Consider the following 26,661-nt stretch of genomic DNA (forward strand, 5'->3'; position numbering starts at 1 on the left):
AATCCCTATCAAATTACCAATGGCATTCTTCACAGAATTAGAACAAAAAATTTACAATTCGTATGGAAACACAGAAGACACCGAATAGCCAAAGCAATCTTGAGAAAGAAAAGCGGAGTTAGAGGAATCAGGCTCCCTGACTTCAAACTATACCACAAAGCTACAGTAATCAAGACAGTATGGTACTGGTACAAAAACAGAAATATGGATCAATGGTAAGGGATAGAATGCCCAGAGATAAATCCACGCACAAATGGGCACCTAATTTATGACAAAGGAGGCAAGAACATACAATGGAGAAAAGACAGCCTCTTCAGTAAATGGTGCCAGGAAAACTGGACAGCTACATGTAAAAGAATGAAATTAGGACACTACCTAACACCATACACACAAAAAAAACTCCAAATGGATTAAAGACTTAAATGTAAGACCAGATACTATAAAACTTTTAGAGGAAACATATACCACAGAAAGATCTTTGACATAAACCACAGCAAGATCATTTTTGACCCACCTCCTAGAGTAACAGAAATAAAAACAAAAATAAACATATGGGACTTAATTAAACTTAAAAGCTTTTGCACAGCAAAGGAAACCATAGAGAAGCCAAGAAGAGCACCTTCAGAATGGAAGAAAATAATTGCAAATGAAACAACAGACAAAGGATTAATCTCCAAAATATACAAAGAGCTTATGGAGCTCAATATCAAAAAAACAAACAATCCAGTTAAGAAATGGGTGGAAGACCTAAACAGACGTTTCACCAAGGAAGACATACAGATGGCCAAGAGGCACATGAAAAGATGTTCAACATCACTAATTATTAGAGAAATGCAGTCAAAACTACAATGAGGTATCACCTCATGCTGGTCAGAATGGCCATTATCAAAAAAGCTAGAAACAATAAATGCTGGAAAGGGTGTGGTGAAAAGGGAACCCTCCTACACTGTTGGTGGGAATGTAAATTGATACAACCACTATGGAAAACAGTATGGAGGTTCCTTAAAAAACTAAAAATAGAACTACCATATGACCCAGCAATCCCACTACTGGGCATATAGCCTGAGAAAACCATAATTCAAAAAGAGCCATGTACCACAATGTTCATTGCAGCTCTATTTACAATAGCCAGGACATGGAACCAACCTAAATGGCCATCAACAGATGAATGGATAAAGAAGATGTGGCACATATATACAATGGAATATTACTCAGCCATAAAAAGAAACTAAATTGAGTTACTTGTAGTGAAGTGGATGGACCTAGAGTCTGTCATACAGAGTGAAGTAAGTCAGAAAGAGAATAACAAATACCGTATGCTGACACATATATATGGAATCTAAAAAAAAAAAAAAAGGGTACTGATGAACCTAGTTGCAGGGCAGAAATAAAGAGGTAGACATAGAGAATGGACTTGAGGACATGGCGTGGGAGGGGGAAGCTGGGGCAAAGTGAGAGTAGCATCGACATATATACACTACCGAATGTAAAAAAGATAGCTAGTGGGAAGCAGCAGCATAGCACAGGGAGATCGGCTCAGTGCTTTGCCATGACCTAGAGGGGTGGGATTGGGGGATGGGAGGGAGGCTTAAGAGGGACGGAATATGGGGACATGTGTATGCATATGGCTGATCTGCTCCGTTGTGCAACAGAAACTAACAGAGTATTGTGAAGCAATTATACTCCAATAAAGATCTAATAAAAAAAATTTAAATCACAGTAGCATACTACTGTTCACACTTTATGAGAAAAATATTTCTGTCAGAACAAAAAAGTTAAAAAATTAAAAAATAAAGGTGATAACAACTTAAGTTCAATCACATACAAAAACTGCATAATTTAACATCTCCCACACACACTTTATGTTATTGTTGTCACAATTTATATCTAAGTATCTTTATTTATTATTTTTTACATTTATTACATTTATATTTACCACAGTTCCATACTTTCTTATGCTATTATGTTGCTATTTAGCACACTTTCATTTCAACTTGAAGAATTCCCTTTAGCATTTCTTGTAAGGTAGGTCTAGAAGTCATGAGTTCCCTCAGCTTTTATTTGGGAAAATCTTTAGCTCTCCTTCATTTCTAAAGCACAGTTTTGCTGAACAGAGTATTCTTGGTTGGCTTTCTTTTTTTTTCTTTCAGCATTTTGAATATATCATTCTACCCTCTTCTGGCATGCAAGGTTTCTGCTGAAAAATCCACTGATAGTCTTATATGTGACAAGTTACTCTTTTCTTATTGCTTTCAAAATTCTCTTTGTCTCTGACTTTTGACAATTTGATTACAATGTGTCTCAGTGTGGATTTCTTTGGGTTTATCTTAATCTTTTTTTGGGGGGGCGGAGTGCTTCTTGGATCTGGACATCCATTTCCTTCCCCAGATTTGGGAAGTTTTCAGATATTAATTCTTTTAATAAGCTTTCTGGTCCTTTCTCTCCCCATCTCTTCTCTTTCCAGGACTCTCATAATGTGTATATTAATCTATTTGATTATCCTATAAGTCCCCTAAGCCCCTTAAGCTTTCTTCACTCTCTTTCATTCTTTCTTTTTTTCCTCCTCTGACTGAATTATTTCCAGTAATGACTTGTCTTTGAGTTTGTTGATCCTTTCTTCTGCTCTTGAACCCCTCTAGTGAACTTTTCAGTTCAATCATTGTGTTCTTCTGTTCCATGATTTCTGTTTGGTACTTTCAAATATTTTCTGTGTCTTTGCTGAAACTCTCACATTGTTCATGCATTTTTCTCCTGACCTCAGTAAGCATCATTAATGAAAGTTATTTTGGATTCTCTGTCAGGTAAATATATAACTCCATTTAATTAGGGTTGGTTTCTGGAGGTTTATCTTGCTCCTTTGTTTGGAAAACCTTTGCCTAATTCTTCATTTTCCTTGTCTCTCTATATTGGTGTATGTGCATAGACAAAGCAGGCATCTCTCCCAGTCCTCACGGACTGGCCCTGTACAAGAGAAGACTCCCATCAGTCAGCCCTTCCAGAGATTCTGGGGACCTGTACCACTGCTTTCCCTCTCCAAGAAGAAGCAGGAAGTTACAGCTTTGTCCACTTGCTCTGTGCTGTGCCAGGAGTAGCAATTGTATCTATTAGCCCAAACCACAGCCTATCTCCATCCTCTCCTAAGCAGCTAGATTGCATCAGATCTATCAGAGTTCCAAGACTGGCAAGACAGATTCTAGTTCTTTGATCAACCCTAGAGAAGTTGGTTCTCTGTACACATGGATCTACTCTTTCCCTCCCAAGGGGTAGATGAGAGCTAGAATTTTTCATCTGTTCACTCTATGCTGAGCAGGAAAAAGGATCTATGACATCTACCAGCCCAAGCCTCTGTCTCTATTCTCCCTCGGGTAGCTAGACTGTACCAGACCCCCCAGAGTTCCAAGACCTGCAAAAGAGAAGCCAGTCCTCTGGGGAGCCCCCTTTGAAAAGCTGGGGTGCTGGATACACAAACCAATGCCTTCCCTTTCCTGGGAGAAGCTGGGAGCTATGGGGTCTCTTCCTGATTATATGGCACTATGCTGGGGGCAGGGAGGATGGTGAGAAGGTGTCCTGAATCTCCCTATTGGCTTAGGTGAGCCTGGTTTTGCACTCACCCAGGGTACAAGAGTCTTCCGTTTAATTTCTGGATTTCTCACAAAGTGAATTTGTTCATGAACTGTTGCTGAATTGGTGTGTTTGTTTGCAGGGGAAGAAGGGTCCAGGGCTTCCTACTTTGCCATCTTGCTGATGTCACTCCTGAAAATTTTTAATGTATAGATTTTTCTGAAGTCATAATAGTTTGCTAAATTTGGGGAAAACTTTACAAAGGAAAAAACTCTTTAAAATCTGTGACATTTTCTCACTTACAAAGATTATTTCTAAATTTATGAGTTATATTTACAGGAATATGTCAATCAGTACTTCAGAGACCACCGTTTATAAGTCATATTAAATTTGTGAAAAACATTTTTCTATTTTTAAAGAGAGCCAAAAATTAATAGTAGTCATGAAAAATAAAAAAACTGGTTAGATATTTTTTTTAGCAATGCTAAGTGTAGATATAACTGTGAAGAAATATTATTTCATTGAATCTCCATTTAATATATAGTAATTTACTTCAGGTGAGAATAAAAATGTTACCAAGGACTCTATCGGACTACCGTGGCATTTTCCAGGCTTCAATTTCAAACATTTCTAGACTCTCCTAAAGACAATAGAAATGCTAGCACAGTAATAAAGGGCCTGTAAGTGGCAGGCAGGCAGTTTATTACTTTGAAAAATAATCTTATTAATAAGCTTCCTGGAAAAGAACAGTTAATAATACTATACAAACAGAAGTCTACTTTTAAGGTTTTGAATTTTAGGATGTCAGTGATTTAGCCATTTATGTGTAAATAAACATATTCTACTGGACACAAAAGAGATAATAGCACAAAAATTTATCTTTCTAAAGGTTAGCTCAAAATCTATTTTAAAAATATATTTCTTATGCAAATCAAAACTACAATGAAGTATCACCTCACACAGGTCAGAATGGCCATCATTAAAAAGTCTACAAATAGGGCTTCCCTGGTGGCACAGTGGTTGAGAGTCCGCCTGCCAATGCAGGGGACATGGGTTTGTGCCCTGGTCCGGGAAGATCCCACATGCCGCAGAGCAGCTGGGTCCATGAGCCATGGCCGATGAGCCTGCACGTCTGGAGTCTGTGCTCCGCAGCAGGAGAGGCCAAAACAGTGAGAGGCCTGCGTACTGCCAAAAAAAAAAGTCTACAAATAGAAAACTAAACATCTATATGTAAAAGAATGAAATTAGAGCATTCTCTAACATCATACACAAAAATAAACTCAAAATCGATTAAAGACCTAAACGTGGACTTCCCTGGTTGTGCAGTGGTTAAGAATCCGCCTGCCAGTGCAGGGGACATGGGTTTGATCCCTGGTCCAGGAAGATCCCACATGCCGTGGAGCAACTAAGCCCGTGCGCCACAACTACTGAGCCTGTGCTCTAGAGCCCACACGCCACAACTACTGAAGCCCGCGTACCTAGAGCCCACGCTCCACAAAAAGAGAAGCCACTGCAATGAGAAGCCTGCACACCACAACAAAGAGTAGCCCGCACACCACAACGAAGAGTAGCCCCTGCTTGCCGCAACTAGAGAAAGCTCACACATAGCAACAAAGACCCACTGCAGCAACGAGGCCCAACGCAGCCAAAAATAAATAAATAAAAATTTTTTAAAAAGACATAAATGTAAGACCAGATACTATAAGACTCCTAGAGGAAAACATAGGTAGAACACTCTTTGAAATAAATCACAAAAATATGTTTTTGGATCCATCTCCTAAAGTAATGGAAATAAAAACAAAAATAAACAAATGGAACCTAATTAAACTTAAAAGCTTTTGCTCAGCAAAGGAAACCATAGACAAAATGAAAAGATAACCTATAGACTGGGAGAAAATATTTGCAAATGATGTGAACAAGGGATTAATTTCCAAAATATGCAAACAATTCACACTGCTTAATATCAGTAAAACAAACAACCCAATCAAAAACTGGGCAGAATACCTAAATAGACATTTCTCCAAAGAAGACATACAGATGGCCAACGGACACATGAAAAGATGCTCAATATCGTTATTAGAGAAATGCAAATCAAAACTACAATGCGGTATCACCTCACACCAGTCAGAATGGCCATCAAAACGTCTACAAATAATTAATGCTGGACAGGGTGTGGAGAAAAGGGAACCCTCCTACACTGTGTTGGTGGGATTGAAAATTGGTGCAGCCACTATGGAGAACAGTATGGAGCTTCCTTAAAAAACTAAAAATAGAGTTACTATATGATCCAGCTATTCCACTCCAGGACATATATCTGGAAAAGACAGAAACTCTAATTTGAAAATATGCATGCACCCCAATGTTCATAGCAGCACTATTTACAATAGCCAAGACATGGAATCAAGCCAAATGTCCATTAACAGATGAATGGATAAAGAAGATGTGGTGTGTGTATGTGTGTGTGTATATATATATATATATATATATATATTCACATATACACACACACACAATGGAATATTACTCAGCCATAAAAAGGAAATAGTGCCATTTGCAGCAACATGGATGAACCCAGATATAATCATACTAAATGAAGTAAGTCAAACAGAGAAAGACAAATATTACATGATATTGCTTATATGTGGAATCTAAAATATGATACAAATGAACTTATTTACAAAACAAAAACAGACTCACAGACATAGAAAACAAACTTATGGTTACCAAAGGGGAAGGTAGTCAAGGGATAAATTAGGACTTTGGGATTAACAGATACACACTACTATATATAAAATAGATAGGGACTTTCCTGGTGGTCCAGTGGCTAAGACTCCACGCTCCCAGCACAGGGGGCCCTGGTTTGATCCCTGGTCAGAGAACTAGATCCCGCATGCTGCAACAAAGACCAGTGCAGCCAAATAAATAAATAAATATTTTTTTAAGATATTTAAAATAGATAAACAACAAGGACCTACTATATAGCACAGGGAACTATATTCAATATCTTGTAATAACCTATAGTGGAAAAGAATCCGAAAAAGAATATACATATGGCTAAATCACTTCACTGTATACCTGAAACTAACACAACTATAGTCAACTATACCTCAATTAAAAAAATTTTTTAAAGAATTAGGCTATGAGCAAGACACTGTGCCAAGTGCTTTAATCTCAAATTCTCCCAAATAGAGGGTTTTTTTTGTTTGTTTGTTTTTTTGTGGTACGCGAGCCTCTCACAGTTGTGACCTCTCCCGTTGCAGAGCACAAGCTCCGGACGCGCAGACTCGGTGGCCATGGCTCACGGGCCTAGCCGCTCCGCGGCATGTGGGATCTTCCTGGACCGGGGCACGAACCCGTGTCCCCTGCATCGGCAGGCGGACTCTCAACCACTGCGTCACCAGGGAAGCCCCCTCATAGAGTTTTAATGAGACATGTATTTTGTTTCATTTTTTTATTCTGATTTTTATAGATAGGAAAACCAATGTTAAGAGAAATGAATTTGCCTGAAGTTTCATAGCTAAATGACAAAGGCAGTATTCAAATTTAGATCCAACTCTAAAACCTAGGTTTTTAAATGAGTTTTAAGTTTTAATCTAGTATTAACAATACTCTCAAAATTTACTTGAGAAAATCCAAGTCATTCTCAGATCACTCTCTGCTCAGCTTGAAACCATCCAAGTGAAAGTAAAATTTCATCCATTTAACAAATATTTCAGCTTCTTTTCTATGGAAGAGATGGTAATAAACAAATGAAGATGACATGGTCCTTGCCGTTGCTTATTTCAGGCGGGCAGAAACAATATTCCACTTTTAATATTCACTGAAAAGACTAAAATACAAGCTAGCAAGAGAAAATGTCTTAAGGATTTAGGCACATCAGGATATTTGGGGAGATGGACATAGAGTGAAGAAAAGTAAACATACATCAGGTTGATGGACTAAAACACAATAAAATCAATCCTTTATGTTTTGTTTGTAACACTTCTACCCAATCATTTTAGAGTAATATATTCAAAATCTTAGGTTTGTTTCCATTACATTTTCCTTCCCACTAAAGTTATCATCCAGCTTACAATAATGGCCCCCAAACCAGTGTACCAGCTATGTTTTTTAAAGTCTTATTTCATTAATTTAATTTTAAATTCTATTTTCAGGAAAAGGATTGACTACAACAGGCACAGGTCAGCTTTCTGGGGTGGCGGAAATGTTCTGCCTTTATTGTGGAAATGATTATATGACTGTGTTTGTCAAAATTCATAGGTTTTATACCTAAAATGATGAATTTTACTACATGTAAATTACCTCAGTACACACCCGACTTAAAAAAAAAAAAAAGGCCTGAACTCTTAACTACCCAGCTAAAAATAAAACAAAATTTAAAACACAATTTACAATTTAGGTACAAGACCAATTTTACTTTTATAAGTGAAGGAGGTCTAGTGATTTTTTGTATTTATTTATAATGCTAATAATCCAATGTTATATAATTCAATAAATATATCAATATTTTAAAATAGGATATTAAAATGATATATTTTTAAAAAATAAGGATTTGGATTGCAAAACATTTATTATAACCATAATGTTGTTAAAGCAATGCTATTTTTTAAAAAATCTCAGAAAATAACAGTCTAAGTCTGTTAAAAATTTCAAAGATTTAAACTTCCAGAATACTACCATAAATCCTGCTTACATGGTATGCTGAAAACTCCTCATTTAATACTTAAGGACAAAAAATTACCAGCTAGCTTCATTACTTGATAGATTCAATTGCGTTCTAAAACGTAATTGTAGCTCAGCTTCCAAAAAAGGCAAAGAAAAAGAAATGATTGTTTTCAACAAAACTGGGTTTAAAAAAAACACTATTAAGAACACAGAAAAGGGTAATTAAGTGATGTCTCTTCTTTATTAAGCCTTCAATTGAAGCAAATACACCCAAGAAACTATTTACAAAGGACCCAGCCTCAGAATTGTTTTAGAGACCAAAGTCATTTCCCTGCCACTGGAATTTGGCTTGTAAAAATAGTACCAAATTACACATCAAACTTCTCAGATTTTTATGATTCCTACTTTAATACCCTCTGTTTTTATTCTCCCAGACATACCAAAGGCCACCAAGTCAATTTAAATTAGGAGAGGTAATGTAATTCCAAGCCCTGGAAAACCTAGAAGAAATATACTGTTTAACAAGAAGAGTTCTCTTGCCTTGATTAAAGTAATATATCTGTGGCAGATGTCAACTGTCAATCAAAAAATACATACCTGATTTTTTTCTAATATGGGAGAGGAATGTGTTTTTATTTGTGGCTTCGATAAAAATACCCTTTTAAGTGTGTTGTGCTTGGTAAATTAACTTTTGGAAGAATGAACTATCCCTTAAGTGATAATATGTGACAATTCTCTGTAACAACTGCCCTCTCTCAAAGCAGCTCATCTTCCAAAATCTATCTTAAAATTTTCAGTTTTAAAACCTTGTCAGGCTTGACTGTATCTCTTGAATGTCAATAAAAATCTGATTTTGTCCATGTGTTTTTTTGAATGTTTTCTAATGTTTTTATCTTTAATAATATGTAACAATGAAAAACAGCCTAAATATCTATGAGACAGAAAGTATGCAAAGCATTACTTTGTTAGGAATGACTATCTGGATATTAAAGGACAATTAACTTGCTAAAAACAAATGCTCTGAAACTGTTCATGAAAAAATGCTGAAGGACTGGCATAACGATATCCACGATAACTGTATAAGGTGTCCTAGGATGCAGGAGAACAGTGCCAATTAGGCAAAAATTACTCTAAGAATTTTTATTCTTTCTAAAATGGTAACCAAGTAAATAAATTTAATAAACAGTATTTATTAAAAGTGCATAGATCATGGAAGTACTTTTAAATAAGCAATCTCTGGGATGTGGGTTCACAAGACTCAACCAAGTGAAATCCCTGCAGTGAGTTCCTTCTTTTGGGGGGAGGCGTAGAGAGGTTAGAGTTCTAAAATGACAGTGACAATGATGGCAGGAGTCAAGAGTAAACGATAAGAAAGGTTGGTGCTAAGGAGGGAGCTGAGAGAAGGGAAGCTCATGGGCTCGCTGGGCTGTACCATCAGGGCTTGGTGTCTTCAAAGATGTCAAGGAAGAGGATGAAGAAGGAGTCAGGTAAGACTTGCTAGTGTGGTGGGAATTAGTTCAGAGTTGCATGCATAGAAAATCAGAATGCTTGGAGTATAATCAGGAGGCTGGGAAGTTATTGTAAGGAAGAAAATGGCTGTGTTGTGTGTGCTATTGGGAAAGGGATTCTGAGTTGGTTACTGATATTCAAACACCTGCACTAATTAGGTGTTCATCTGGTATGAGTGGGGTGAACTTTGATAGACATTCCAGGTGAGAGGGGAAAAGATCCAGGGTTAAAGCTACTTTGCGAAACCTAGAGTGGGAGAGAGACATTGTGAAATAACATTAAAAGCATGAGCTTTGGAAATCAAATGGATCTGAATGATAATTTATTTATTAACCAGATATTTGGTCAAATATTATTCTGGGCGTTTCTGTGAGGTGGGTTTTCAATGAGATTAACGCTTAAATTGGTAGACGACTAAAGTAGATTGCCCTGTATAACGTAGGTGGCCCTCAGTCAGTTGAAGGCCTGAAGAGACAAAAAGACTGACTCTCCTCGAGTAAGAGGGAATTCTTCCTGCCTCATGGCCTTCAAACTGGAACATCGGCTTTTTCCCTCCTTTTGGACCCAGAATGGAATGATACCTTTGGCACTCCTGGGTCTCCAGATTGCAATTCACCCTGCAGATTTTGGGACTTGCCAACCTCCATAAGCAAATGAGCCAATTCCTTATATCCTTATGATAAATCTCTCTATATATGTATATATTATATATACACACACATATATCCACATCCTATTGGTTCTGTTTCTTTGGAGAACCCTAACACAACCTGGGTTCAAATCATGGCTGTTTCTTAATAACTATGTGACCTTAAGCAAGCCCTTTAACCTCCCTGAGCCTATAAAATGGAAATAATTAAAAATCCATTTAGCACAGGATTGTAGGAAGGATTAACTGAAATAATTTCACAAAGCATTGAGCACAGTATCTGACACATAGTGATCAATAAATAGAACTTGTTTTCAACATTATTTTTATTATTATTATAGAAGGCTCTCTTTTGAGGAAAAAATGCAGGTAAAACAGGACCTAAAGATGTATTTTTGGTGAGGGTGGTAGGAACATGTGTAGGAATTGTCAAAGCTTTACCTAGTCAACAGCAAAGAGTCCCTTGTTCTTTCCTTCTAGTGTTCTCCCCTATTTTCACGAAAGCTACTTCTCTGTTTCATCGCTCTCATGTAACTCTTTGTATGGGAAAATTCAGCTGAACCACTTTCTAAAACCCTAATTAAAATCTTGTTAAAAGGGCTTCCCTGGTGGTGCAGTGGTTGAGAGTCCGCCTGCCGATGCAGGGGACGTGGGTTCGTGCCCCGGTCCGGGAAGATCCCACGTGCCGCGGAGCGGCTGGGCCCGTGAGCCATGGCCGCTGAGCCCCCGCGTCCGGAGCCTGTGCTCCGCAACGGGAGAGGCCACAATAGTGAGAGGCCCGTGTACAGCAAAAAAAAAAAAAAAATCTTGTTAAAAAATCTTCCAAATATACATCATTTTTTCTTGACTTAAACACAGTGGATGTAAAAATGTGGCCCTTCTGATTTAGGATGTCGCAGTGGTACTGAGTTTTTACAGAAAATACTAGTAATCACTGTAATGCATGATGTATTTTCAAAACTAAATCTCTCATAGCAATTTATTTTGCTGTCAGCCTTTCATAAAATTAAGTGTGGCATCAATTCCAGTTTACTAAGAGTTTTGGCTAGTAACGCTTTACTGTAAAAATCCCCTCCTTTTGACAATTTTAAGGAAAAGAATAATACCTTCATTTTATATTCTTAAATCTTTTCTCAGGATAAGCATGAAATATCATTGTGCAGAAACTGATTCCATTTCAAATGTAAACATTTCATTTAGCAACCAGTCTTAACTATCCACAGATGCGGTGGAGGTTCTGAAATTCCCATTTTTTAAAAGAGTAAAGACTGGCCAATTCCTCTGTGAAAAGAACCTGACTAATGCCAGTGTGTGGATTAGTTCTGGCCTGGAGAGCAGACAAAGTTCTATCATCTTGCATCTAAAACTACAGCACACTACTGAGATCCCAAAATAACTTAGAGTCTGGTCGTTGGTTTTATTTGCCTTGGCTCCTTCCTCATGGGTGGTGGTGGTGGGACTGGGGGAGAGGTTAAGGTGGGCCTGGAAAAGAAGGGAACTATGTCCCCTACAGCAGCAATATAGGTCCACTGCCCAGTCCTCTCAACTATTAAAAAAACTCTCCCTTCCCCAAATGGGCAATCTGGTTTGGAAAACTCACATTTACTCAATGAAACAAAACTACAAAAACTGTAGCTCTTACTACATGCTAGCCCTATTCTAGATGCTAGAGATACAAAGATAGATACTAGTTCATAGCCCCAAGAGTTTAGTCTAGTGGGAGAAACATGTAAGTGAACAATCACAGCACAGTGAACAACCGAATAACAGATGTGACTCAAAGAAAGCAGGGACAACTTAGGGAAAGGGAAGACTTCGCAGAAACGCTAACAGGCTGTCTTCAGGATGCAGGTGGTCCATTCCAAGGTTAGTATTTTTAAAGCAAGAACTAATTTCTGAATGTGAAAACTTTACGTTCAGGTTCTTATAATCTATTATATACACACACAACAATAACCCACACAAAGGGAAATTAGCTCAGTTTAAGAACATGATTCATCATCATTCACACCTGCTCAATTTAAGTCCCTCCCCAAATACGCATTACACTGAGGAATATGTGGTAGCAACTCCCCAAAAGTGGGACAGAGAGACTTTTGTTGCTATAGAACAATATAAAACACTACACATACCTCTGGATGTATTCAGTTGTTGGATTGTAAACTGTTAGTCCTTTTTAAACTGTTAAGATGCATACCGAATAAGGAATAATGCCCTAAATTCTTGCAGTTTCCATATTTATATCTGAAAAATCTCCAATTTACCAAGGCCAATGTGGTATTTCTGGAAAAAAAAATGAAAACTACACATTTGATTTATGGATTTCTGTCATTCATTCATGTCATAATGCTAAAAGCTACCTTTATTCCACAACTTTCCACCATTTCTTTCTAAGAAAAGGGCATATGAAAAGGTTTTTTTTTTTAAGGTTATAACCTTCAAAAACTTGCATTACAAATTTGAATGATCCAACAATTAGAAAATGTTCCCCTACTACCACCTGACATTCCCAGTTTATCATTCTATTTAATATTCTTTTGTAACATCTAACGCCCTTCACCTAATAAGGTCAAAGGTTCCTTGAACACTGTTTTATAAGCTGCCTACACAGACAATCCCTGTGAAACCTGAGGATGCCACACCAACAGAATGCAGGTCACTGTGATACGTCAGACCGCTCTGCAAAGTCAAAATTGTAGTTCACTTTACGCTGACAGCTTCTTTCCATAACTCCCTCCCCGCCTCCGGCCTCCCCCCGCCCCAAAGAACGGGAAAGTGTCGATTTTATAAGACGTCTGGCCCTGCTTCCTTTAAAACGAAGCTTTTATCTGATTCTTGGAAGGTCACCTCGGTACTCCCAGGGCTCAGGATGCAGCGCCTGTTTTGGGCGCTGTCTCCTCAACCGGTGACCTTCAGGCCTCTGTGCTTAGCCCGACCCCTGGACAGCCTTCACACCACCGAAGGCACCATCCCTACCACTGCCACTGATTCAGACACGGCGGCTCAGTGGGGGCCCTGCCGCCCCCCGCCCAAACCACTGTTGGCGACGCCGGCCAAGCCCGGGGCCCCGCTCAGAAAGGCTGAGCGACCGCCCCACCGAGGTCACCTAGGACCGACGCCCCGATGGGCTCTGTCCACACCGCCTGCCCGAGCCCTCGCCGAGCCCCGCTCCTGTTCTGACTTCAGTCCACACCGCACCCCATCCACCAGGGAACTTTCCAGAACCCTAGCCCTCTCTGGGAAGTCCCGAGTCGCATTTAGGAGGGAACCCCAATTCGTTTATTGAACGCCTACGCTGAGCTCAGGGCTGGGCTGGCACGCGGAGGAGACCCTTCGCCCTGGCCTAAGGAAGCGCCGGCGTTCCAGCGGCTCGGGCCGGGAGCCGTCCTCCAGGAGGACCAACAGCGGGGCAGCAAGGGACCGGGAGAACCGCGCCCCCAGCCCCCATGTCCCCTCTGCCCGCCTTTACCTCGCCGGACCCCACCAGGGCCGCCGGAGCTAAAATTAGAAACGAGCGCGACGCGCGCTCACGTACACTCTGCGCAGCCGGGCCAGGGCCGCCGGCCGGGTGAGTCATGGCTCCGCCCCCACCCGCCGAGGACGCGGTGACGTCAGCCGCTTCCCCGAAAGGTGACGTAAGCGCGCCTCGGGAAGGCCGCTAGGCCGGCCGTAGAACGTTCACTGAGTTTCGATGCCTTAAAGGGACCAGTCCTCAGATCGTGAAAAACGTGGGGAGATGACCCCAATCACACATCCGTAGAGTCGGAGCCCGTTTTATATCCCTTTGTACTGAGAAAAGTTGATTGTTGAGATAGGGATGAAAAAACGAGAGCAACTGAGCCTCATTGGAGGCTCCCAGAAGCCCCAGAACCTCCTCCTGGAAGCCCTCCTTGATTAACCAGAATCTGATCTTGACCCAAAAGTCAGGAAGTTTTCTGTGGCCCTTGACTTCCTACCCCTTCACTTATAGCCCCTGCCCATAGGCTTACACCTCTACTGATGAGAAAGGCTGTGGTTTGAATGTTTATTGATGTAATTCATCAACTTGGGCCAGCTTGGCCCTTTTGTCACTGTTTTTGACTCTATCCAAACTCTCTCATTAGTTGTGTGACCTGAAACAAGAAACTCTAGATGTGAAATTTGTGAACCGGTATCCAATCCTCCTTTTATGCCTATGTTGCCTGTGGAAGCTCCCAGAGGTAGGAACCCTATCCAGTGCTTCATCATTCAGCACTATCGCATCCTCACAGGGAGCTAACAATTCACTGAGGTTTACTATGTGGCAGATATGTTCGTTATCCTCCCTCCCCTATCTCCTCTCTGAGGTGGATGTTATTGTTCCCATTTTACGGATGAGGAAGGAAATCAAGGCACAGCAGGGTTAAGTATGCTTCCCTAGGTTACACAGCTAAAGACTAGCAAACTGAAAGTCACTTCCAAGTCAGCTGTACTCCAAGTCAATGTTTCTGGTGATAAAGGTGAGCTGTGAAATGTATGTTTTGTTCTGGGTGTATTGAGTCCCATAGAACAGCTTTCACCCTTTAGTGCAATCCCAGTGCTTCTGAACAAGTAACTCACAAGTAACCCCTGCCTGAAGATGCCCAGAGCAGGAGGGCTGGGCCTCAAGGCCTGGCAGACAGTCAGGTGAGTGAGAAGGCACTCCCTCTCAAGTGCCTGTCCTGTACTTGCAGGACCCTGAGAGCAAGTGCCTCCTTCTTGAGGTTTTCGCCCTAGGCACCTCACTCACCACACCCTAGTCCCAGCCCTGCCACACCTACCCTTGACTCTTTTTTCTCTCTTGAAACTAGAGAGGACATCCTGCTTACTGCGCCCTGGCCTGGCACACTAGTGGCCAGTTCTACCCAAGTGCAGAAGAAACACCTTGTTTCTCCACCATCATAATTCCCTCTCTATAAAGCAACAGAAAATTTCCTATTGGAACAGTATAGTCATGCCAAGAACAAATGAGATGACAACAGCTTCTTAAAGTTTTGAGCAAAATAATGCTGCCTGTGTACTGGAAATGAAGCCACTGTTACTTTCTGACAATCATTATTGGTCCTTGGCTGAGTGTCACAAGCCCATCCTCAGGCCACACCTGCCAGATCTACCAGGAGTACCTTCCTCCCCCCAGCTCACCCCTCAGTGACATTTAGAACTGACCCCTCTCCCCGCATCCCAGGGCTCCAGCCACCACCAAGCTCTCTTCTCTTTGTGTCCCCTGTGCCTTTCCCCTTGATCATGCTGTTGAAGTCACTGCCCACTGCTCTTCCTGTTCTCCAGGTTTCCTGGAGCCTGTGACCAAACACCTTGTGTGTGCTCCCATCGCAGCCTTGGCAGGAGATGGAAAAAAACCACAGGCAGCCTCAGCTGTGGGCAGTGGCTTCTCCCTCTGTATTGGATCTGGACGCACAGATAAGGAAGCTTAGAGCAGTATGGGACCTTCAGGCCAACCAGGCCAGCCCTTGTTTTACAACTAGGGAACTAAGGTCCAGGTGAGGTGATGTGCCTGCGGTCACATGGCCTGTTATGTAGAGTCCTAATCACTTGACTTCCAGCTCGCTGCTCTTCTCATGGATCACACCTCTGTTATGAGCCTCAGGTGGAATAGTGAGCATATATGTGTGTGAGAAACTGTAATACATCATATACATGATGGGAGGGAAGACAAATAGTGACTTGAAATAAATAGAGATAAAATTGTAGGGCAGAATTGGAGAATACAATATCTGAGGACCTCTGACTACTTCCTCTTCTCCTTTCCTCTCCTTCCCATCCAGCCTCAAGATAGGTGAGGGGTTTATTCCTCCTCAAACCTAGGAACACTTCCCAATGGAACGACATGATGAGTTGGACTGCCATTTTTAAACCTTCCGTAATCAAGATCTTGTGTGTCATTTCAGGTTTTGATTTTTTATCTCCCAGCCTTTACTTCCCATCACTTTCCTATCCCCAAAGCCCCATTAAATGTTGTTAAGAGCCGTAAATGTAATTGGCCACTAATGTGGAAGGATTGTGATCTCCAGCAAACAGCCCTAGCAAAGAAAGGAGCAGGAATCCTGGGTCTGTTCCCAACCGTGCAAGTGACTCACTGGATGACACAAAGTAAAGCGCTTCTTTTGTGGGGGGAGAAACAGGGAACAACACACACATCTTCTTGCCTGACGGAGGTGGAGGGGGCGTGGTAGGGAGCCATTGGGCAGGCTCCCAGGGTAGTGGAAGTTCAGGGGTCCCTGGGTAGACCCAAGTCCATAGTGACTGCTTAGCAATGGCTGCGGGGTTAGTCCTGAGCTCTGTCCCACTTGAGCACCAGCCTCCAGTGGAGCCACTAAGATGGCTGGGCCAGATTATGGCACTTACCCTTCGTGATATCATCCTCATTGGTTAGGAATGTACCCTGGTTATTCCTAACTCCACTTTAATAACTTGTTATAGATCTGCCCTCCAAGAATTTATCTGAAACTTTCTTTAATCTATTTTTATTTCAGCCTGTACAGCCTTTTCAGGCAATAAGTAGGTTTACCATCTATGTAAAAGCACCAAAACACAGAAAGTGCTATATAAGGGTTTTTATCGTAATAATAATTTTATAATTATAATGTTATATGTAATAAATATATTATAATTTGATGATGCTAATTCAGATCGTCTCACAGGCTTATTTTTATTCGCTCACTATGTTTGTCTTTGTTTTTACCTCCACACTCACACACACAAACACGCCCCATAAAACATCTTTATTAATGGAGTGGGGTGCTGTGATGGGTGTGACTCTGCATACAAACTCACATAATGACATTCAATGTCCTCTAAAGACTTACTATCTAGGACCAACATATAGTAGGTGCTCAGTAAATACTTGTGGGTGGTTGGATGGCTGGAATTAAAAAAAGAAAAGAAAACCCATATGGTAACTTGTGAGACATATTAGGAATGACTGTATTGGGGGCTCTAGGGCAAACACGAGAGCATGACTGGCATGGAGGGAAAAGGGAATGTGTGATTTTTTTTGGCAGATGTGCATGTGTGAGCTCTCCTTAGATTGCCCTAGAGCTTGTCCTGGAGGAATAGTTGGTTCCCAGGCTGCCGAAATGATGCATAGACAAGGGATGCCAAAGTGGCACCCCCTGACAGGCACTGTGTGGGTGGCAGTAGTGAGGAAGCAGGTATGAGGTCCAGAAGAGAAAGACCAGGCCCTGCGGCTATCCCTATTTTTAATATGAACCACCGTAGAATGAAGTTTTAACCACAGGTCATCCAGCAGGTGAATGGACAAATAAACTGTGGTACATCCAGACAATGGAATATTATTCAGTACCAAAAATAAATAAATAGAGCCATGAAAAGACATGGAGGAACATTAAATGCATATCACTAAGTCAAAGGAGCCAACCTGAAAAGGCTACGTACTGTATGATTCCAACTACATGACATTCTGGAAAAGACAAAGCTTTGAAGACAGTAAAAATGTGAGTGCTTGCAAAGGGTTAGAGAGGAGGGAGGCATGAATGGGGGAGCACGGGGGATTTTTAGGGCAGTGAAACTACTCCGTATGATATCCAATGAGGGAAATGTGTCCTTGTACATTTGTCCAAACCCACAGCATGTACAATCCCAAGAGTGAACTGTAATGTAAACTATGGATTTGGGGGATCATGATGTGTCAGTGTAGGTTTGTAAGTTGTAACAAATGTACTACTCTGGTACATCTAGCTGGGGAGAGTGTGGGTAAGGGCGGATAAGGGGCATATGGGAACTCTCTGTACTTCTGCCCAATTTTTCTATAAATCTATAACTGCTCTACAAAATAAAGTCTTTTTTTTTTTTTAAATCCAGGTGAGGTGATAACACACTTCTGTATGTAGAGTTCAGTCCACACTGGAGTCACAGAGACTTGGGCTGGAATCTGAGCCCCACTGTGACCAGCTCTGTAACTGTGGGAAAGTTTCTTAACCCCTCTGACCTCAGTTTCTCTAACTCCACAGGATTGTACTGCCTTCCACAGAGCATTTTGAAAATTAAATGAAAAACTATATGTAAAGTGTCTAAGCCAGTACTTGGGATATGCAAGTAAATATAGACAACCCCTCCCCAATTCCTCCCTTGATGATTATGATTATTAAACATTCTGATGGTTACTAATTTCAAAGTCAGGCCAGTGGAGGAAAGCTGTCTTGAGTGAAAGTGACCTTCTACTAGGAAGGGGATCTGTGTGTGGGAGTGGGCATGTGTGTTCTCACATGCTCAGTCACAGATGCTGGCCACAGAATGCCAGACGTGGCCTTGAGCCCAGGGATGCAGCATTAAGCCCCTCACTCAGCTTTCTCCCGTGAAAAGGTCAGGATGATGGAAGGCTGTCATATTTAGATGATGGCTCGTAGGGAAGCCTCGATGGGTTAGTCACCTATGATATGACATCATATTGCCACTCAATATAGAAGCAGCTGTTGGTTGCTTTGGGGAGCAGGGGGCAGGGTCAGCTTTTCTTGACCAACCATGCCTCAAGGATAAATTGGATGGGACCAGACAGGGAGACATGACAAGAATAGAAATTCTCCCCTAAATAGGGTGTTCCACAGCTTCCTAAGGATTGTCGGCACCCACCTCAAAATGTGAGTCTTGACTTTTCTTTGTTTTGGGGGGCTAAGCAGGGGAAATGCCATGGGAAAAAGGTATTTGGTCAGGAAGCCTCTAGCTGGAGGGATACCCAATACGGCCAGGGTCAGCCCCACCCTGGAGAGGAGTGGGAAAGTGAGTTCCGCGCACCATCAGATGGTATCTATATGCCACCCAAAGAAGTGGTCCGAGGGTAGGGGATTAAAAGGCCTGGAATTAGGGTGCTGCAGAATCTCTAGGTTGGATTAGGCATTTTACCCTCCCAGGTTACATAACTACACTGGGGCCAAATCAGCAGCCCACTGAGACAGTGATGTTGTCTCAGCCTTTGAAATGAGCCTGGATGAAGCCATGGTTTGACGGTACCACTGATCAGCGCTGCAGTTAATCTGGGGTACTGATCAGTCATACCATAATGGAAAGCCACTGGATGTGGTTAACCCCTTCCTTCCAGTGAATTCTCCTCCTTGATGTCTCTGCCTCTTGTGCAGCCTTGTGCTTTGGGAATAGAATGCTTTGTATCAGCAGCGTAGATGTCTAGGTTCACTGCGGAGAGCAGACTCTTCCCGTGTGTCTAAACTGGAATAAGTCCAGAGTGAGGAAATAATGAGGCTGGAGAGAAAAAGCCCTGGACCAGGGGTCAGTAGACCCTGTTTGGCAGCTGCTTCTGTCACATTCTGAGCCTGTGACCTTGGGCAAGTCACTGCCTCTCTGTAGATTTTGGTTACTCTTCTTGTCTGTAAAGATATGTACTCTGGGGGGTCCTTTAACCCTAGCTGGCATTCTCCAGTCCTCTAGGTGTGGATTCCCTGCTCTGTTGTTGGTGGAGTAGAAAGGGCCCCACTGTCTGAGTGTGTAGCTCTGCCACTCGCTGTGCGACCTTGCACAAGGACACCCCTTCTCTGAACCTCAGTTTCCCCACTTATAAAATAGGGGTATTTATGAGACATGGGTGAGATAATGAACCTGGAAGCCTCTTCGGGAGGCACCATGTAAATGTATTTAAATGATTTCCTGAGTTCCCAGGGGGAAGGCAGGCCGAGAAGGGGTCGGTTGGGGTTACTGGCGGGTTGGACTGTGACTGGGAACAGGGGCAGGTGGTGGTGTGGTTATCCAGGCCCTGAAACCTCCAACCCTGTCCTACTCGGTTCCTCTTCACTTCCCAGCAGCTCGGGGACGGGGAAACAATTGAGAGGTTGTAAGTGATGCTGAGGACAGCCCAAGAGAGTGGCTGCAAACTCTTCTCTGAGGGGTCGCGCTGATGGGGTGGGCACAGCGCCAAAGCAAAGAGGCCGAGGGGACCCGGGCCAGGGTCTGGAATCCGCGTACGAATGAGCCCCCTCCCATTTCCTATGGATGCCCCAGCGTAATAGTCCTGCGCCGCGCACCTCCTGGGTTGCCCGGCATTACCTCCTATGGGTGTGAAAACAGCTCCAAGGGGAACCCTGGAAATAACATCACGGCTGTATATTCACCAGAGTGACCTGTCTCAACTCATCCCTGCGGGAAAATCACAGCTCTTCTAGAGAAACTCTCCAAATTCCTGTTTATTCTTCACGTAAACGGATTAACCTAGGGTTGGCGATTTTACTTCGACTCTCCCTTTCATGTTGCAGCGAAGATGAAATCGACGACTCCTTTGAAGCCGTTCTTTGAGCCATATTCATAATTTCTCTTCTCTCCCACCAAAAGGGCGTTCCTCTCTTTTTGAAATTTTTGTTTTTGAAGCCTCAGGCGCTGAGAGGCTGGGAGGAGGCGCGGCTGCCATAGGAGCAGCGTGCTGTCCCCCTGCTGACTCATCTGACATTAACATAATTATGTTTCAGGAGTCAAAGTGATTTTCAAACTATGAGTAATGCGCGGTATTAGAGAGAATGTTTACAAGGCAGCGGGCATTTCAGCACACTGAGGGAACCAGCTGCTGCTAACAGCTGAAAGGAGTGAAAGAATAAGAAAATGCTCTCAGGAAAAGAACCTTTCTTTCTGGGTTCCTCTTCCTTGGAAAGGATTCAGATTTCTTGAAAGGCAGGTGAACTCAAGAGTTCCCTGAGAAAGGATCCAGATCTGGCATTTTTTAATCTGAATACCTGGATGTCTGATCATTTTATATGAAAGCAAACTTTTGCATAGTCTTAGTTTTTATATACCCAACTCTAGGGAAAGATGGATTTAAAGATTTCGGTAAATTATTTCTTAAAGCCGATTTATTGCCAGTATTAATCATCATAATAATAATCGTCTAAAGTTGTGTGAAGAAATGGGCTACTTCTTCTAAGACAGGAATGGGGATACAAATCATTTCCTGAATTTTAAAGATGGGGAGCAAAAGCCCATGGTGGGTGGTGAATACCTTCTTAAAGCTCCGTTGTCTAATTAGTAAGAGAAAAGTTTGAGAGCCATTGAGTACCGTTAGCCAACTATTTAGACCTCAGGAGAGAAAAGCTGAGCTCCATTCCTGTTCCAAAGCTGTGTCTGTCCTTTGCCTCTGTTTCCTGGTCTCATAATGGGAATATTAATAACACTTGTTTTGCCTACCTGAGAGGATGAGCCTTGAGCTCTGGGAGGGTAGGAGAACAGTATCTGCCCACCACTGTACCCCCAGTGTCTAACCTGGAGCTTGTGCATAGTAAGTGCTCAGTAAGTATCTGCAGAATTAATAAATGAGACAAAAGCTTTGGACATCAGAACTCTGTTCTTCTGTTTATTTGGTCTTCTTGGCTTTATCTTCTTGCCTTTAGTTCCTTCTGCCCAGGGCTGGGGGGCTCAGCAAGTGGGGCCACGCTTAGAGACTCATCTACTGAGGCACCAGCACTAATAAGGAAAAATAACTGCTCACATCCTTGGGACTAACTGCTAAAATCAGATGGAAGTAGAATGCTCAAGTCAGAAACCCCTTTAGAAAAGGCTCACTCAAAAACATGGCAGTAAATTTAATTTGTTTATATGTTGGAGGTACATCAGGAGAACTGTCAGGCTTAATTTCACCTGCTGAACCTTGAACTGAAATCATCACTGCAGGTGTAATAACAATAAAGTCAACCTAGTTTGGGACATTGTGATGGCAGGTGAAAGATAAGTAGTTGGACTGGATAAACCCTTGAAAAATAAAAGTTCCACTCAGATACATGCTTAAAGGTACAAAAGAAAAGGAGAAATCAGGAAAGGTTAATTTTTTTAAAATGGGAAAAACACTCACTTGATTTTACATGCGAGAACAGATTTCCAAATTCTGATAAGGACTTAAAAGGATAGCTCTGTTCTCTTGTTCTTTTTGTTCCTGCTTCAGCTTTTAGGGCTTTTGTCTTCTTCTTTTCCCTCTTCCCTCCATCCCTAAGTTAACTCCTTCCTTCTGTTCTGGTTCCCATGTTGCTTCCCCCCGCCAGGCATTCCTTCTCATCTCATAAACTGTCTTACGGTTTCTAACCAACTGTCATTCTCATCGTGAATGGTCAATACTGTAAGGGTTTTTGTTTTGTTTTTTTTAATGTAAAAAGAACATGTCTTAAACTAATTATAAGCTCACTTATAAATAAATTGTTTGCAAATAAATTGTTAATTATTTTTAAGCTACCAAGCTTGATCACACACAGAAATATTTCTGTTCACTTAGGAATGAATGTCTTTGATGAAGCAGTAAAAATTAATTTTATCAAATCTCATCCCTTGACTACACTACCTTTGAATGTTCTACATTTGCATCATGGAAAAAAAGGGGGTGGCCCCCAGGGAGAGACACACTCTAAGAATCCTAACCTGCCCTCAACTGAGAAGCCCAGATGTGTTTTTGGTGGACTATCTGGATTGACTGATTTCTCCTCTCCCCACCCATTGAAATAATATTGTTAGGCTTACTTCAAGCAGTAAATATAAACCAATACATTCATGTCTAATCAATCCAAAATGGTTGTAAAAGAGAGTCAGGATATGTGGTCCTATACCTAACATATGAAGATGATGCCAGGAAAGAAAACATGTGGGCTCCCAGTGGCTGTCATTTGGTGCTTCTGCCCTAGACACGCTCTCCAGTTGGGGTAAATCTAGGCTGGGAGTGCTTCTAAGGTTCTGAACTTCCATTGTTCTTTCTATCAGAGCTGCAAGTCCAGGACAGTCTTGATTTCACGTGCTCTACTCCACTGTTCCTGTACACTAATGCTTGCCAGGCTAGGAACCCTAATTTGGGTTTGGATGACACAGTCACTGTTCATTAAGGCATCTCAAGTAAAAAGGCTCTTCACTTTTGATCTTGATTTATTTTATAAATATTTGTAAATAATTTAATATTCATGTAATAGTGTTATTAAGTTAGTAGCAGGTTGCTGAACATTTGAGATCCAAATGTTTAACGTATATTCTAAAATAAACTTCAGCTGTTTAGACCCCTCATAGAATAAACTCATTCTAATTTTTCCCCATATTCCCCCTTTATATCTTTTCCCCTTCCTTCCCTCTATTTTTCTCTCTCTCCCTCTATTTTTCCTTCCCTCCCTTCCTTCTTTTCTCTTTCTTGTGTTTTGTTTGTTCCTTTTCGTAGATATCTTTCTTAAAAAATATATCTAGAAGAAGATAAGAAAAACTAACTAAGGCACCTAGGACTGGATAGGGACTTTTCATCATATGCATTTTTTGACTGTTTCAGTTTCTAATCATGTACACATATACTTTTTCCCAATTAAAAAAAAATGGTCAGCCAAAACAGTGTTTTATACTCTTTCTCTTTTCATTTTTTAAAATGTTTTTTTCCCTCAGTCCTGATACCAGCCTATTTCTTCTTCCCAGAACAGCCTCCAAAGGGAAATGGGGAAGAAGAGAAGGGTGGAGGTTGACAGGAGCTAAATGCCTGTGTGTCCACAGCACAGATATTAAGGGAATGGGTTAGCTTAACAGGATCAAGGAAGTTTGGGCCTTTTTTCTTCTTTTTTAAACTCAAGATGTTTAAAATATGTTTAAACATATTTCCACATCATTAAGTGTTTTACAACATCGTTTTAAATAGTTGTACAGGACTGCTGAGTTAATTTATTATCTTTGTACTATAATTTATTTAATTAGTACTCTATATTAAACATTTGGGTAATATCAGGTTTGTCAATATTACAAATGGTGCTGTAATAAATTAAATTTATTAAATAAATAAATATTCTTGTAGCTAAATCTTTGTGCATAACCATTATTATTCACTTTAAATATCTCTTTTCAAAGGAGAATATATTTCTCAAAGGAAAATAAATCAAAGAGTATACAAATTCTAGGCCCTTTGATATATATATATTGCTCTTGATATAATTTTAATTTTAATCTTAATTTCTGTAAACATGAAATTTCCACCTGTCTGTTAGGTTTTATTTCCTATTTATAAACTTTCTGTTAAGAGCCTTCACCCACATATTTGTTGGTATCTTAATATTTGCAATGATTTAGAATGTTTTATGCATGTATCAAATATATGGACAAAACCCTCCTTTTCTAATATTTAAAAAAAATAATCATCATCCTCTGGCTTGATATTTGTATTTTAATGTTGGCTATATTTATATACTTTTTGACACACAAAGGTTTTTAGTTTTAAAGTAATCAAATCTATCAATATTTTCTTTTCTGAAGAATGACCCTTTCCACATAGAACTTTGAAAATTGTTTCGTATTTCCTTTTTCTAAAAAAGTTTTAAAGGTAAAGTTTACGTATATTACATATTTACAGTAAGATGCACAAATCTTAAGTGGATCGTTCAGTGAGTCTTGACAAATGACAGAGGCATAAACCTACCAAGATTTAGAAATTCAAAGGGTACAGGGTTTTTTTGAGCTGATGGGTGCATATATTGATGAATATATATTAATCATTAATATTAATATAGTAACATAATATTAATCATGGATTGTATACTTTAAGTGGGTGAATAGTATGGCATGCGAATTATATCTAAATAAAGCCATTAAACTATATATAGAGAGAGAAATTAGCATCATGCCAGAAAGTTCCCCAGTGTCCTTTCCCAATAAATCCTCACTCCCACTCTACACCAGAGGCAACCACAGTGTTTAGTTTCTTCATTGTCAATTAGTTTTGCCTGTTTTAGAAGTTTATATAAATGGAATCATACAGCATGAACTCTTTGGTGTAAAGTTTCTTTCACTCAATATAATATTTAAAAAATTCATCTGTGTTGGTGTGTTTCAAGTTTCTTTTGGTTGTCAAGAGTAATACTTCATTATGTGTCTATATTACAGTTTGTTTATCAATCCTCTATTTATGGACATCTGGACAATTTCCAGTTTGGGGCCATTATGAGCATTCTTGTACATGTACTTTTATGGACGTATGCTTTCTGTTCCTCCGGGCAAATACCTAGAGGTGGAATTGCTGAGTCATAGTGTGGACATATGCTTTCATTTCTTTGGGGGAAATAGCTAGGAGTGGAATTGCTGAGTCATAGAATACACATATACTTAGTTTTATAAGAAACTGACTTTTTTCCAAAGTGGTTGTATCATTTTTTACTCCCACCAACAATGCAAGAGAGTTTAAGTTGCTCTGTATTCTCACCAACTTTTTCTTTTTTTTAATAAATTTATTTATTTATTTATTTTTGGCTGCATTGGGTCTTCGTTGCTGCGCACAGGCTTTTTGTGCACACAGGCTTTCTCTAGTTGTGGTGAGTTGCTCCGCGGCATGTGGGATCTTCCCAGAGCAGGGCTCAAACCTGTGTCTTCTGCATTGGCAGGTGCATTCTTAACCACTGCGCCACCAGGGAAGTCCCTGTGTTCTCTTCAACTTTTGATGTTGTCAACCTTTTTTATTTTAGTCTGTCTGTTGGGTGTGCAGTGGTAGCTTATTACAGTTTTAATTTACATTTCCTTGATGACTAAAATTACTGAACATTTTTTCATGTGCTTCTAGTCTTTTTAATAGTTTTGCATTTATATCTAATTACGCCTATTAATCCATCTAAAGTTATTTTTATTATAGTTTGAGGTAAATCTCTAAATTTATTTTTTCTAAATAACCAATTAACCCAGGATAGTTTATTAAGTAATAATTTTTTTCCCTACTGATTTGTGATGCTTTCTTTATCATAGACTAAGTTCTTGTGTAAAATATTGTTTCAGAATATCTATTCTGTGCAATTGATTTGAACATTTATACATCTGTTCTTTTGTCAGTTCCACACAGTTTTATTGATACTTGCTTCTTAAAATTGTTTAATACCTGGCAGGGCCACTGTCCCATCATTCCTTTTCATGTTCAACATTTTCTTTGCTGTTTATACCTAATTATTCTTTCAGTAAACATTAGAATGATAATGTCAAATTCTAAAAGAATCTTATTGAGATTTTTGTTGAAAGTATATTGAGATACAAACTAATTTGAAAAATACTGACATTGTTGCCACAGAACAATATTCAAATTTGCTTCTGTATTTGTCAGTAACATTTTGTAGTTTTTGTTATATGGATCCTTCACATTCTCATTAAAGCTATTCCAAGGCATTTAATAGAGGTTTTCAGTGTCATTACTGTTAATTTTTACTATTGTAGTTTGATTTTTTTCCATTATACTTTCTAACTAGATAGTATTTCTATACAGAAAAGCTACTGACTTTTGTTTCTCCTTTGTATATTTAGCAGTTTTCTGCCAGTATGTATCCTATTTAATTGGTCAG

This window comes from Monodon monoceros, unplaced genomic scaffold (genome assembly GCF_005190385.1).
Source record: "Monodon monoceros isolate NGI ecotype Baffin Bay Population unplaced genomic scaffold, NGI_Narwhal_1 Super_Scaffold_18, whole genome shotgun sequence".
NCBI lineage: Eukaryota > Metazoa > Chordata > Mammalia > Artiodactyla > Monodontidae > Monodon > Monodon monoceros.